General features: G+C 43.5%; 1 protein-coding gene across 2 annotated transcripts in view; it reads left to right on the top strand.

Moving 5' to 3' along the window:
- Window positions 1-16,383, top strand: part of trip4 (thyroid hormone receptor interactor 4) — a 183,337-nt gene that overhangs the window by 112,471 nt on the left and 54,483 nt on the right. The window lies entirely within an intron of this gene.

Here is a 16,383-nt window from a genome sequence, read left to right as displayed (position 1 = left end):
TACAGACCCTTTCCAAAAAATTAGAATGTCATGGAAAAGTTGTTTAATTTCCACAATTCCATTCAAAAAGTTAAACTTTCATAGATTATAGGTTCAGGGCCCACAATTTAAACGATTTCAAGTATTTATTTGTTTATTTTTACATAATTTGGGCTTCCAGCTCATTAAACCCACGAAAACAGGAATTCAAAAAATTTGAATACTGTGAAGAAATCAGCCCAAATTTTGCAGAGCATGAATGTTTTAAACTGAGTGTCACACTAATCATCTACTAACCTCAAATCACCTGCACAGGCTTCCCCAGGTGTCATTAAATTGCTTCAGTTTGGTTCAATTGTCTCAGTTGGGTTCAATATGGGGAAGACTGCAGACATGACAACTGGCCAGAAGACCATCATTGATACCCTCCATAGGATGGGTAAGCCACAAAAGTTCATAGCTAAGGAGGCTGGTTGTTCACAGAGTGCTGTGTCCAAGCATATCAATGGAAAGTCTAGAGGAAGGGCAAAATGTGGCAGGAGAAGATGCAGCAGCAAAAGAGATGACCGTGGGCTTCAGCGGATTATCAAACAGGGAAGATTCAAGAATCTGGCAGAGATCCAGAAAGAGTGGAATGAGGCGGGAGTCACAGCTTCAAAAGCCACCACATTCAGACGCATCTGGGAGATGGGCTACAACTGTGGGGTTCCTCGGGTCAAGCCACTTCTGAACCTGAGCCAACATAGGAAGCGTCTCCACTGGGCCAAGGAGAAGAAGGACTGGACTGTTGGCCAGTAGTCCAAGGTCCTCTTTTCCGATGAAAGTAAAGTGTGCCTTTCATTTGGGAATCAAGGTCCAAGGGTTTGGAGGAAGACGGGTGAGGAACAGAACCCAAGCTGCCTGAGGTCCAGTGTGAAATATCCACAGTCGGTCATGATTTGGGGTGCAATGTCCGGTGCAGGTGTTGGTAAACTCAGCTTTCTTAAATCCAAGGTCACCGCAACAGTCTACCAGAATGTTTTAGAGGACTTCATGATTCCTTCTGCTGAGGATCTGTATGGAGATGCAGATTTCATCTTCCAGCAGGACCTGGCCCCTGCCCATACCGCCAGAAGCACCAAAACCTGGTTTGATGCCCATGCCATCACAGTGCTTGACTGGCCAGCCAACTCACCGGACCTAAACCCCGTTGAGAATCTATGGGGTATTCTCAAGAGGAAAATGAGGGGCACCAGACCCAACAACAAAGAAGAGCTGACAGCAAGCATCAAGGAAATCTGGGCTTCCATAACTCCCAGGCAATGCCACAGGCTGATTGCTTCAATGCCACGTAGCATCGAGGCAATGATTAAGGCAAAGGGATTCCCAACCAAGTATTGAAAATTGACATATCGTTTTGAAAGTACCATATTCTGATTGATTTGATGTGATCCTAATTTCTTTCTTTTTTTTCCTGCAAAAACTGAGACGTAAATGGTGATTTCTTCACAGTATTCTAATTTTTTGAATTCCTGTTTTCGTGGGTTTTATGAGCTGGAAGCCCAAATTATGTAAAAATAAACAAATTAAAATTGAAATTGTTTAAATTGTGGGCCCTGAATCTATAATCTATGAAAGTTTTACTTTTTGAATGGAATTATGGAAATTAAACAACTTTTCCATGACATTCTAATTTTTTGGAAAGGGTCTGTATGTCTCGGGAGGGGCGGGCGCTGTGTGTGACTGGCCAATCACAGAGCGTGAAGAGTGAATACATAATGAGGATTTTCCATCATCACGATTACTCATAATGACGAGCTGTACTCGTTTAATGCTCGTACTCTGCAAAAATGCATTATCTGTAACAGATACTCGTTTACAACGAGGGTCCGGCTCATCCCTAACAAAAATGCTACAGTACAGCGGAACGGCGCCAGGATGAAGAGGCACAGTCAGAGGAGTGAAATACGCATGAGTCACTAAATACTTTCTTGTGTCCAACCTCGTAGGCTGATCATTGAACTTCTTTGAGTGTTTAAACAAGAGACAAATGTGATAAAATGTTAATGCCTGTCTAGGAAAAATGTATGGTGAGAGGTTTTACAGTCTTAAAACCTCCTATAAATGTAAAAAAAATCAACTTGGCTACTTCGCGGATTTCAGTTATTGCGAAATATTTTGAAAACCTATCCCCCGTGTAAACGAGGGAACACTGCAAATGTTTGTTTGTCTGTGTTGGTGATAAAAGATACCAGACAATACATCAGACATTACATCGATGTCAAATCATCTAGTTGGATGAAAATCTGAACTGTGTATTATGGAAGCCCATCAAACGTTCCATTGCATCTGTCTCTTTAACCGGAAGGGCTGTGTGGATGAGGCACTCCAGCAAATTTACTCACATACAGTCCTAGCGTACGTTTTGGTTAGAGTCGGCACTACTGGCACGAATTAATGACGTTAACCAAGGTTTGGTTTGGTTTGGTTTAGTTTATTTGAACATGAAGGTTACAATGGAATACATCTCATGAATGATTCTTTGACAGTTCCACATGTCCAAAAGGAGTAGGAAGAAGCAAAGGTTATTTAATCCTACCCCCCATCTATTCCACATCTATTACAACACTTGTTATTCACTTCCTGCGTTCCATGTCATGTTTTCTGTGGTAATCAGGATACTAATACATAATAGATAACGGTAAGACCAAAAAAAAATGAATATATAAGTTAAATATGAATAAAGAAAGACTTTTTTCCTTTTTTTCTTTTTTCTTTTCCCTTCCCCCTTTTTTTCTTTTCTTTTTCTCCTCCCCTTTCCTTAAAAAAACAAAAGCAAAAAAATATATATGAAAATATGTATATATATATATATATATATATATATATATATATATATATATATATATATGTATATGTATATGTATATATATGTGTATATGTATATATGTATATATATATATATATATATATATATATATATATATATATATGTATATGATCAAGACTCTTCTGCCTTGTATTGTTTTTTGAATTTGCTCATCTCTGTACATTGTTTGAGTTCCTTACTCAATCCGTTCCATAATTTAATTCCACACACGGAAATGCTGTGGGTTTTCAGCGTAGTTCTCGCATATAAATGTTTTAAGTTAAACTTTCCTCTAAGATCATATTTCTCCTCTCTGATTGAGAAATACTGTTTGAGTTTTTTTGGTAACGAGTTATTATTAACTTTATGCATTATTCTGGCGGTTTGAAAGTTCACTAAATCTGCAAATTTTAATATCTGTGATTTTAAAAATAAAGGGTTTGTATGTTCTCTATACTTGGCATTATGAATTATGAATTATGAAATATCCTCACAGATCTTTTTTGCAGTACAGTGAGTGAGTGAAGATTGCTTTTGTAATTATTTCCCCATATCTCCACACAATACGTTAGATATGGTAATACTAAGGAACAGTACAGAGTGTGGACTGATTTTTGATCAAGGACATATTTTGCTTTATTCAATTTAGAGATATTTCTCGCCACCTTTTGCTGTATATATTTAATATGAGCTTTCCAAATCATTTTTTCGTCTATTATAACCCCCAGGAATTTATATTCTTCCACTTTTTCAATATCCACTCCATTAATTTGTATTTGGTCGTACGTATCCTTTCTGCTATTTCCAAATAGCATTATTTTAGTTTTACTTAAGTTCAGGGATAATCTATTCCTGTCAAACCATGATTTTAATATAACCATTTCATCCTTGACCTTTTTAATGAGTTCTTGTGTGCTTTCTCCACAACAAAAGGCGGTGGTATCATCCGCAAATAAGACCAATTTTACATCCTTTGTTACTTTACAAGTGTCATTTATTTACAAATTGAACAGTTTTGGTCCCAGTATGGACCCCTGGGGTACTCCACACATGTTATGTAATCTCCCAGATGTGTATTCTCCTTGCTTTACAAATTGTTTCCTCTTTGCTAGATAACTTTTAACCCAATTCAAAACTAATCCTCTTATTCTGTACCTTTCTAATTTTGAAAATAAGATACTGTGGTTAATTGTATCGAAAGCTTTTGTCAAATCCATGAATACAGCTGCTGCACATCTTCTGTTGTCTATGGCAGTTGTAATTTCTTCCGTGATTTCGATGAGTGCCATAGAAATTGAAATGTTGGCTCTGAAACCATATTGACTGCTAGCGAGTAGTTCATTCTTATTAATAAATTTGTCCAACCTATTATTAAACAACTTCTCCACAATTTTAGAGAATTGAGGTAACAAGGAAACTGGTCGATAATTTGTAAATTGATGTTTGTCTCCTTTTTTAAAAATTGGAACCACCTTGGCTGTTTTCATTTTGCTTGGAAATATTCCAGTCTGAAAAGATAAGTTACTGATATATAACGGGTCTGCGATCTCATTGATGACCTGTTCCACTGTATATAAAACTAAAATAATTTTGACAACCACCGACAATAGAGATGTCCAAAATTAGAACAGTATGGACCGGGAGTTCTCAAAATAAAATGTAAAAAATGATTAAAAGCACTTACAATGTGTATTACTGGAGGTGGCTCGCCCCACTCCATATTCTGGTGTGATAAGATACCACCGTCTTTGAATGCCTTATAGTTGTATTTTAGTTCATTTAGCCATTTTTATGCTTGAAAATGGTTTGTTTAGGCAAAAAAAGATTTCAAATTTGCTTAAATATGCATCTTATTTGACTAATAATTGGCCGTATTCAACCACAAAACAACAGGATTATTCATTAATATATTTTTGAAAATGGGAAAGCTGAACCGCAAAGTGGCAAAGGATGACTGTATTTACATTTATGAAATGGTATTTTATTTTATTTTAGTTGGTTGAATGAAAATGACATTTTTTTCAATATAACAATGTTATGGCTTGTGGCTTGACCGGGGGTAAAATAGTCATGCCCATTTAGGAATTCTCTATATTTTACTTCATTCTTGTCACTCTTGCTTCACTTGTCACATAGTATTTGTCATTTTTCAGCTTATATTTGTATGTGCATGTGTTAGAGCACCATGCCACTTGAAAAGCTTTTTCATGCGAGATTGCCAGCGCCCTGTGGGGATTTGTTCTTGAGCCTCTGCAAGCAAACTGATGATGAGTTGAGAAAAATGAAACAAGAGAGTAGGATCACTGCTTATGTTTAGACAGGTAAATTAAATGAGGAAATGTAAACACTCACACAAACCATATTATTCCAAGACAAAATTAATAACATAATATGTTACGATTTTGAACTTTGTGTAAATGTATTTGATCTATCAAAACACGCTAAGCAGGGGTACAGGCAGAACAGCAAACAGCTGACACTAGGCAAGGCAAGTTAGTAGAAAAATGAGAATGCTGGAGAGAGTCGTGGATGACGTGAGTTTGGCAACAATCTGGCGACGAGTGGTGGTGAGCTTGCTGCTTAAGAGTCGCCGCCAGATGGGATGCAGGTGCGTCAATTAGCTCGTGATAGGCAGGAGAGGTGCGCTATAACGAAAAGCAGAGAGGGGGCAGCAACACATTGAGTGAGTGAAGAATGTTTTCATAATTATTACCCCATAGCTCCACACAATAAGTTAGATATGGTAATACCAAAGAACAGTAAAGAGTGTAGAGTGATTTTTGCTTTATTCAATATATTTTGTTGTATATTTTTGATATGAGATTTCCAAGTCATTTTTTCGTCTATTATGGTCCCCAGAAATTTATTTTCTTTCACTCTTTCAATATCCACTGTGTCTTTGTGTATTTGGCCGTATGTATCCTTTCTGTTATTTCCAAATAGCTTTATTTTAGTTTTACTTAAGTTCAAGGATAATAACAAAAGGCAGTGATATCATCCGCAAATCATACCAACTTGATAATTGAACAGTTTTGGTCCCAATATTGACACCTGGGGTACTCCACACGTAATATTTAAACTTGCAGATGTGTATTCTCCCAGCTTTACACATTGCTCCCAGCTTGCTTGGTAAATTTTAACCCAATCAAAACTAATCCTCTGATTGCGTACCTTTTTAATTTTGTTGTTAAAATATTGTGATTAATTGTATCGAAGGCTTTTGTAAGATCCATAAATACTGCAACTGCACACTTTCTGTGGTCTATAGCATTAGTAATTTCCTCCGTGATGTCAATCAGTGCCATTGAAGTTGAAATGTTAGCTCTGTATCCGTATCGGCTACCTGCTAGTAATTCATTGTTATTCATTAATTTGTCCAACCTGTTATTAAATACCTTCTCGATAATTTTAGAAAATTGGGGTAATAAGGAAACCGGTTTCAATTATTATACATTCTAGGATGTTGTCAATAACAAATGACATATTCTTCACCATTTTGTAGTTCAGATGTTTGTCCATGTACACAGCCACACCCCCTCCATTTGAATTTTTCCGGTTTATACAGGTCATTTCATATCCTTCCAGCTATCCTTTCTTGTTTTGGATGTTCAACTAATAGTGTGCGTCTATAAACGTGAGTAACCTGGTTATTTCTCATTGATTCGATGCTAAACGCTGTTTGCACCGTGATATTTTTATGTGTTGTGTGCCTTAAGCATCCAGCCGCTGAGCTGGTCACTAACTGCTGAGCTAAGTTAGCCTCGTCAGTATTGCCACCAATTTATTATATCGTTAGCATGCTATTTCAATGTGTTGAGTGCACTGCTGATAGCTTAGATGTTATGTTGCTGTGCATTTGTGGATATGTCTAGGCAGGGCCGGTCGCTGTGTGTGACTGGCCAATCATAGAGCGTGAAGAGTGAATACATAATGAGGATTTTCCGTCATCACAATTACGGATAATGATGAGCTGTACTCGTTTCATGCACGTATCCGGCAAAAATGCATTATGCGTATACTGCTTATCCCTAGTATTCATTTCAAAACACTTTGATGCGCTGAAAGGGCAAAAGCAAGGCAAGGCAAGTTTATTTATAGAGCAGAATTCATACACAAGGTAATTCCAAGTGCTTTACAGAAAATAAGAGTCAAATCACTTCTATTACCATTCCATAAAAAAAAATAATTCTAAAATCATAACATAAAGTTCCATAAATCAATCCATAAAACAAAAAAGATTAAGAATGAAAAGTGCAGATAAAATACTTTCACTTGCCATATGCACAGTTGAACAGGAGTGTTTTTAGCCTGGATTTGAACATTGCCAAAGTTGAGGATTGTGGCACATCTTCTGGAAGATTGTTCCAGATTTTGGCAGCATAAAACTGAAACGCAGCCTCACTGTGTTTAGTCTTGTCTCTGGGCACCCACAGGCTACCACTCCCTCAGCTTCTGAGAGCTTCAGATGGTTTATGTGCTCTAACATGTCAGACATTACTTTGGCGCAAGACCATGAAAAGACTTGTACACAACCAGAGCTGTTTTCAAGTCTATTTTCTGAGCAACAGGAAACCAGTGCAGAGACCTGAGTAATGGACTAATATGGTCAAATTTCCTGGTTCTAGTCAGGACTCGAGCAGCAGCATTCTGGATGTATTGCAGCTGTTTTACTGCTCATTTACAGAGCCCGGTAAAAAAGGCTGTTACAATAGTCTAGCCTGCTGGAGACAAAGGCATGAATTTGTCTCTCTAAATCAGGCTTAGACACTATTTCTTGATTTTGGCAATGTTTTTTAGGTGGTAAAAAGCTGATGATGCTCATGATTTGATGTAGCTGTTAAAATTCCGATCTGAGTCCATTATAAGCAGTATAGGTGCAGCTCTAAGACTCCAAAGAGAAATGTTTAAAATGTGTTCTAGAATTAGTCAAATCCTACCGGTCCATACATCCTCTCATCCCTACGCCACAGCGTCCTTCCAACCACAAATATGCCTTCCTTTTGTCGCAAATTATCAAGTGGGCTGCCTTATTCGCCAGCAGTTAAGTTCTCCAGGAGCAGCATAGTTGACCCAATTTACATTCAGATCTGTCGGCTAACCCTTCTCTCTTTCCAGTGAGAATCAGCCTCTGCAAGTTGATAAAACAGCAGCAAGTATGCTATTATGAGAGAGAGGCTATTATGAAGGAGATTATTTAAAATGTGATGCATTTGAAGTTTGCAAAAATGTTGTACTTTATTGCATCTCCATCTCAGTGACAGTTATCTTACTTAATAGTGCTAATACATGTAATTACATTTAAACAGTGGTCCAAAGTGGCCCAAAGTCAGAACACATTGTCTTGACTAAGATCCACTCCAAAGGAGAAAGTATTGATTAAATGAATATAAATAATAATAATGATAATATATACAGTGAAACCTCGGTTTTTGGTATTCATCCATTCCAAAGGGTCTGTCTAAAAACTGAATCATATGAAAACTAAAACAATTTTTCCCACAGGAAACAATGTAAATTCAGTTAATCCGTTCCAGACACCCACAATGTTAACACAAAGCACACAACAAGTATAGTTTTACATGCAAAAAACTATTTCAAATGTTTATAAATGCTGTCACTTTTACCTTGATTGAATAATCTTGACAAAGATGATGATGAGGCACCAGTGATATAGCTTCAAACTTTGCTCTGTGTTATTTTTTTAATTCAAGAAATTCTCACCTTCTTTATCAAAGTGCTGGCACTTGCAACTTAACAAACGGTGATGACGTCATGAAGGGCCAACAGAGCTGAGGGTCAGTGAGTTCAGGGTGAGAGTTGAGAGCATGCTAACAGGCACGGTTTGTAATAAAGATACATTACAAACACAGTGCGACTCACACGGTGTTTAACGCGACAACGTGTCAACAAATGTGTGACTCTTTGGTCGGGCACTCGAGCCCATAGAATGATACGCGGGCAAACGGACTAGTTTATGTATCGTGCTCATTCGAGTTTGTTAAACTGCTTCACTGATCATTAAAGGGCCACTGACTTGATTTTTCAACTTTGCTTAAATATGTTCTATATTGTTTGTAATTATGTTCTACGTTGTTCGTTTTATGAAAGCAAACAGTAAATTGGCATAAATTACATTTATTGTTCATCGCAAGAGCCATGATGAACCCCAGTCGCCGAAAAGGGCCGTTTCCCAAGTGACGTCTGTGCAGTCGAACTTCACAAGTAAATAAAGATGTCGATGTACGAGACGGAGGATGTTTACAGTGATTATAGCAAAGATTTGAGCAATGTGTTCATCGTTTTCGAGGAGAAAGAAACACCTTGAGAAGAACTAGAGAACTTGCAGAAGAGGGAATTAAGCTGTATTTATTCGAACCACCGGCAATGAAACTAGCTTGTCTAATGCTGAGGTGTCCGATGACAGAGACATGGAGATGAAGATTTGTCGGTGTCAGGGAACGGAGTGAGCCGCAGGTTGGAACCCCAAGATGCGGGAGACGACGTGAGCTTGGAAGAAGTGTTTATTCCAGAAACTCAAAAGGAAAAAAGGTACAACGCAAGCAAAAGTACAAACAAGGATCAAATAACTAAGGGGGACCCGGATGGCAGACGGGAAAAGGCAATATAACAAAAGGTGCTACCAAAAGAGTAGATCAAGTAACAGAAGGCGCTGCCGAGTAATCAGGCAGGGAAAAGGCTAGCAGGATGCTTACGCTGCTGGAGTGTCCACGCAGGGGAAAAACAGCAAAGGCTAGGCAAGTGTTACGAGTAGCTAGTAGCATGAAGTGGTAGCAGAGGAGCCTGGGTCGAGGAGTCAAAGTCAACGATCTGGCAACATCGTCTGGGGAGCTTGCATCTTAAGAGCAGCACAGGTAATCAGCCCCAGGTGTTGCCAATCATCTCCTCGTGTTGGTGTGCAGGATGTACTGCAAAAAGAGCACAGGAGAGGGCAGTATCGCAGTACACAGCACACCACAGTATCCCCCCCTCTTATAAAACGCCCCCTGGCGGTATACCTGGCTTGTTGGGGTGAGACGAGTGGAAATCGCGGATAAGTTGCGGGTCGAGAACACAGGAGCGGGCGACCCAGGAGCGTTCCTCAGGCCCATAACCCTCCCAGTCCACCAGATACTGCACCCCCCTCCCCCTTTTTCTCACATCCAATATGGCTCTCACGGTGTACGCTGGCTGGCCATCGATGATGCGAGGAGGGGGCGGAGCCTCAGCCGGAGGGCACAGAGGGCTAGCGTTGACAGGCTTGAGGCAGGACACGTGGAAGACCGGGTGTATTTTCAGTGCGGGGGGTAACTTGAGCTTGACTGCAGACTTGTTGATTATGGACTCCACCCTGTAAGGTCCCACGAACCTCGGCGCGAGTTTCCTGTGCGTCCCCGCCAGTGGCAAGTCCCGGGAGGAGAGCCATACCTCCTGTCCAGGTCGGAATGTGGGAGCCGGGATGCGACGACGGTCGGCGAGTCTCTTATTGCGCTCCGCTGTGCGCTCCAGCGCAGTGCGGGTGTCCCGCCAGACACGGCGTGCTCGCTTGAGATGCGAGTCCACGGTGGGGATGGCAATCTCCGTTTCCTGTGAGGGGAACAGGGGGGGCTGGTATCCGTAGGCCGTCTTGAACGGGGACATGCCTGTGGCCGTGCTGATGAGGGAGTTGTGGGCGTATTCCACCCATGGGAGGTGTGCCGCCCAGGAGGAGGGGTGTCGGTGGCACACACAACGTAGCGCTGCTTCCAAGTCTTGGTTAGCCCGCTCTGTCTGGCCGTTGCTTTGGGGGTGGTAACCCGAAGACAGGCTGACATTGGCGCCCAGCGCCCGGCAAAAAGCCTTCCATACTCGTGACGTGAATTGGGGACCCCGGTCCGACACAATATCCATAGGAATGCCATGGATGCGAAACACGTGTCTGACAAGCAGGCGGGCAGTCTCTAGAGCCGAGGGTAATTTCTGCAGTGCAACGAAGTGAGTCATCTTAGAAAAACGATCCACGATATTCAGTATGACAGTGTTACCCCTGGATGCAGGTAGTCCGGTGACGAAGTCCAGCGCAATGTGGGACCAGGGTCTGGGTGGAACCGGAAGTGGGTGGAGCAGGCCTGCAGGAGGACGGTGGGAAGCTTTGCTCCTGGCGCAGACAGCGCAGGCTGCCACGAACTCCTTGGCGTCCCTGGCCATGGATGGTCACCAGAAGCGTTGAGAAGCCAAAAATAGGGTGCGTCGGACGCCCGGGTGGCATGACACCTTAGCTGTGTGTGCCCACTGTAGGACCTCTGACCTGAGGTTGGAAGGAACAAACAGCTTACCCCTAGGACACCCCTCCGGCGTGTCGATCTCCCTTAAGGCCTCGGTGACTTGCTTCTCCACCTCCCATAGGACCGCCCCCAGTACCTTGGTCACAGGTATGATGGTCTCAGGGTTCCTTGTCTCCTCCCCAGGGCTATGAATCCGGGACAGCGCATCGGGCTTCGTACTCCGGGAGCCTGGTCTGTAAGTTATGGAGAATTCGAAACGGGTGAGAAACAATGCCCAGCGTGCCTGGCGAGAGTTCAGTCTCTGAGCTGAGCGTATATAAGATACGTTTTTATGGTCCGTGATGACCAGGAATGGCAGGGTACTGCCCTCTAGCCAATGCCTCCACTCCCGCAAGGCAAGCACTTGGCCAGCAGCTCCCAATTACCCACGTTGTAGTTCCTCTCTGGTGGTGTGAGGCGGCGCGAGAAGAATGCACACGGGTGCAGCCTCTGGTCGACCAGGGACCTCTGGGAGAGAACGGCGCCCACTCCTGTGTCTGACGCGTCAACCTCCACGAGGAACTGTAAGGATGGGTCAGGGTGCGTGAGTACGGGCGCTGAGGTAAATAGCGCTTTAAGTTTATTAAATGCTTTCTCCGCCTCCGGAGTCCAATCAAAGGGTATTTTAGCAGATGTAAGCCTCGTCAGAGGTTCCACTTTGATACTGAAATCACGAATGAACCTGCGGTAGAAGTTGGCGAAGCCCAGGAACCTCTACAAGTGCTTCTTTGATTTAGGAGAAGGCCAATCGACCACCGCCTGTACCTTGGCGGGATCGGCGCGAAGCTTGCCTTTCTCCACAATGTAGCCCAAGAAGGTGACGGAGGAGGAGTGAAACTCGCATTTTTCAGCCTTTACAAATAATTTATTCTCCAAGAGCCGCTGGAGGATCTGTCTCACGTGCTGCACATGCTCCTGTGGAGAATTGGAAAATATCAGTATGTCGTCTAGGTATATAAAACAGCATTGGCCAATCATGTCTCGCAGCACGTCATTAATAAGAGCTTGAAACACGGCGGGTGCATTGGTGAGCCCGAACGGCATCACAAGGTACTCGTAATGACCCAAAGGTGTGTTGAAGGCTGTTTTCCACTCGTCTCCCTCCCGTATGCGAACCAGGTGATAGGCGTTTCGTAGGTCTAATTTAGTAAAGATGCTCGCAGAGTGGAGCGAGGAAAAGGCGGTGTCCATAAGCGGAAGAGGGTACTTGTTTTTAATGGTGATATCATTTAGTCCCCGATAATCGATACATGGGCGGAGGGAACCATCCTTCTTCGACACAAAGAAGAAAACGGCCCCCAATGGCGAGGAGGATGGCCGAATAAGACCCGCAGCGAGGGCTGAAGAGATGTAGTCTCTCAGGGCCTTTTGTTCCGGTTGGGAAACATTATACAGTTTAGAACTAGGGAATGACGCATCCGGAACAAGTTTAATGGCGCAATCGTACGGGCGATGAGGGGGCAGGCTTAACGCCGAGTCCTTGCTAAAAACAGCGCTAAGGTCGTGATAGTCCCGGGGAACCCCGGTGAGGTTAATATTTTCCGCGCGCCTCTTCGGCGGCGAGTCCTTAGAAAATGCGGAAACGAGACACCGGGCATAGCAATTCCCCCCCCAGTTGATAACCCTGCCTGACTCCCAGTTAAAGGTGGGGTTATGTAGTCGCAACCAGGGAAGACCCAGGACGACCGGGGCCGACTGAGAAGGAATGACATAAAACCTAATCCTCTCGAGGTGGTTACCGGAGAGTTGTAGGGATAAGGATTCGGTTTGATGGGTAATAATGGCTAATAGTTTACCATCTAGGGAGTGAACTTCCTTGGGATTAGATAACCTAATAGTAGCTAAGCTGTGTTTCTTGGCAAAGCCTGCATCCAAAAAATTGTCGTCGGCGCCCGAGTCGACGAGCGCAACCACGGAAATGTTTATTCCTTGCCCCGTTATAGTCCCAGCCAATTGGAGTCGACGTTGGCCCGAGGGAGCTGTCTTATTGGACGGCTCCCTCGCCGCATACTCACAGATAGGTGGTTTGGATCGATCCCCCCCCGAGGGTCGATCCTGCGGTGATACCGGCATGTCGGGGCTCTCCGAACCCGCGGGCGATCCGGAACGGCGTCTGGGTCTGTCTGGACACCTCGACAGTTGGTGGTTGTCTCCAGCACAATACAGGCATAAGTGCAAGCGCCGCCGGCGGGAACGTTCAGCCGATGAAAGGCGTCGTCCCCCAAGCTGCATGGGTTCGTCGGTAGAGGAGGAGTCCCAACCCGAATCCGAGGTGCTGTGGGAGTGTCCTCTGGAAGGCGGGGTCCTGGTTCGGCGAGGCGTGGGTGCAGTTGCTCCGCCGTGATTGGTCCGTTCCCGGTGTGCGCGGTCCCTTTCCCTCAAACGGTCATCGAGGCGGATAGCGAGGTCGATCAGCTGATCGAGTGTGGTGGTATCATCCCGGACGGTGATCTCGTCCATAACACGGCTCTGAAGACCCTTGCGGAATATGCCGCGGAGGGCTGCATCATTAAAGCCACTCGCTGCCGCTAATACACGGAACTCCACCGAGAAGATGGCGACAGACTGGTTGCCTTGTCTGAGGTCCAGAAGGCGGCTGCCAGCCTCACGGTCCCCGACGGGGTGCTCAAAAACTTTACGTAACTCAGCCAAAAAAATAGTCAAGGAGGTGCGTATCGCTGGGTTAGATTTACTCAAGGCGATAGCCCACGCTGCTGCCTTGTCCACTAATAGGCTCATGATAAAAGCCACTTTGGCTGAGTCTGAGCCATATGTGCTAGGCTGTTGGTCGAATACCAGAGTGCATTGATGGATGAATTGTTCGCACGAAGCCTCATTACCTGAGAAGCGAGGTGGCGGTGGAATGTTGGGCTCTCTGTGTGAGGTAGGGGGAGAGCGTGAGGCCTGGGACTCGCGGGTAGCGGTTGATTCCGAGGCGGAACTGGCGCCTCCCGTGCCGCTGGTGGCGAGCACCTGTTCCATGCGCGAGTCCAACGACTGTAAGTTGGTGGACATGGCAGTGAGCGCCTCCATAATCTCTCGCAGGGAGCGCGAGTGTTCTCCCACGAGCGCACCCTGGTGCGAGAGAGCTGAGCGAAAATGGTCAATCTCCGCGGGGTCCATATCTTTGGCCAGATCGTTCTGTCAGGGAACGGAGTGAGCCGCAGGTTGGAACCCCAAGATGCGGGAGACGACGTGAGCTTGGAAGAAGTGTTTATTCCAGAAACTCAAAAGGAAAAAAGGTACAACGCAGGCAAAAGTACAAACAAGGATCAAATAACTAAGGGGGACCCGACCCGGATGGCAGACGGGAAAAGGCAATATAACAAAAGGTGCTACCAAAAGAGTAGATCAAGTAACAGAAGGCGCTGCCGAGTAATCAGGCAGGGAAAAGGTTAGCAGGATGCTTACGCTGCTGGAGTGTCCACGCAGGGGAAAAACAGCAAAGGCTAGGCAAGTGTTACGAGTAGCTAGTAGCATGAAGTGGTAGCAGAGGAGCCTGGGTCGAGGAGTCAAAGTCAACGATCTGGCAACATCGTCTGGGGAGCTTGCATCTTAAGAGCAGCACAGGTAATCAGCCCCAGGTGTTGCCAATCATCTCCTCGTGTTGGTGTGCAGGATGTACTGCAAAAAGAGCACAGGAGAGGGCAGTATCGCAGTACACAGCACACCACAGTCGGCTTCAAAACACAGAATGGAAAGTTTAAATTCATTTGGAGTTGCTTATCCTCCAATTATTGTTATAAATCGACTTCTTTGCAGAGCTGTTGGAAATGTGAATTTCTCTTGGAGATCAATAAAGTATCTATCTATATAATGACATAAGGATGTCTTTAGAGCCTTTTTTATTGTGTATTTTGTCGCCCCGCCCCCCATCGTCACCATATCGCTGTGAAAATATGTCTTATAACATGGAAATGCTTTGAATGTTTGTCGCTATGGTGGCCTAGTGTTTACAATACAATATGTAAATAAGACATGACTTACTCTGTTCTGTGGCAACTTTGACATCGTTCTTCTCCTTTTTCCTGTGTAGCATCGCATCAGGAATAGCATCCTAGCATCCAAATGTGTTTATACCGTACTTTCAAGCCAAGTACTTCTTGTGAAGGTGTTCCTTCATAGCAGTTGTCAATGAAATGAACATTGCAAAGAACAGAACGCGAAGTGAGTGTCCATTTGTGTCTCTTTCTCTGTAGTTGCTTTGTTCATTGTAGTGTTAAACCTTCGTCTTTTGTAAAATACTGTAAAACAAACAATATCATTCGGACACTGTGAACAGCCAGCGGCATGACTACTTTTTTAATAAAAAAATATACTGGACTAAGTCGACGAGCTACCTTGACAAGCGTTTGTTTACTCTGCTTTCGCTAAGAGTGTCAACTGTGTTGAAATGCCCCTTTTCCTCGACTGGAGTTCGTCACGGCTCCCGCCATGAACAATAATCTATGTAAGTTTTGTGAATGTACCGTTTGCTTTCATAAAACAAACAACGTAGAACATAATTACAAGCAATATAGAACATATTTAAGCAAAATTGATGAATAATGTCAGTGAGTCTTGTTGGAGATTAAATTCTCTGCACCCTAATAAAGCCACAAGGGGACCACTTTAGTAAACTAATTAAATACATTTTGCCTCCCGTTATGTGTTTGTTAATCTCCAATTATGAGAAGGAATACGACTCACACTCCAATTAAAGATTTCCAAAATGTATTGAAAATAATTCAGAAAGAATAATTTCACATTCTTCAGATATCCGGGCTCACTGTCTCTCCTAACATCTTCTTGCGGCTTCCTGACCAGAAGGAGAGATAGTCGGCCTTCATTGCCAGTCCCCTTTGCCTTTTGAAGTTGTTTTCCTCAGACCGTTGGCACGACGGTAGCCCAAGTTATCTTATCCCTCGCATTCTTCGGTGATATGTGTGTGATGACAACAGCTGAGAATTGCGTCTTAACTGACGTGGTAGGACTCTCATCAGCACCTTTTTCTGTACCAAATAGCACATGCAATCCCAGCATAATACATCCTATGTGACTGCTGATGGCTGATTGTGAATGCACTTTATCTTCATGTGTTTCTATAACCTACGTAAATAGGTTATCCATTCAGCTAAATTAGTAAACCAATATTTCTATAATCTATTTGTCATAAATATTTACTCACTCACCTAACAAGTTAATCAAACAATATTATCCTACACCCTTTAACTGCATTCTAAACATTGACTTGTTTACCTGCAGTAAAACAGTCAG

This window comes from Dunckerocampus dactyliophorus, chromosome 3 (genome assembly GCF_027744805.1).
Source record: "Dunckerocampus dactyliophorus isolate RoL2022-P2 chromosome 3, RoL_Ddac_1.1, whole genome shotgun sequence".
NCBI classification, from domain to species: domain Eukaryota; kingdom Metazoa; phylum Chordata; class Actinopteri; order Syngnathiformes; family Syngnathidae; genus Dunckerocampus; species Dunckerocampus dactyliophorus.
The sequence above is the reverse complement of the archived record's forward strand: the minus strand, read 5'-3'. Positions and strand labels throughout refer to the sequence as shown.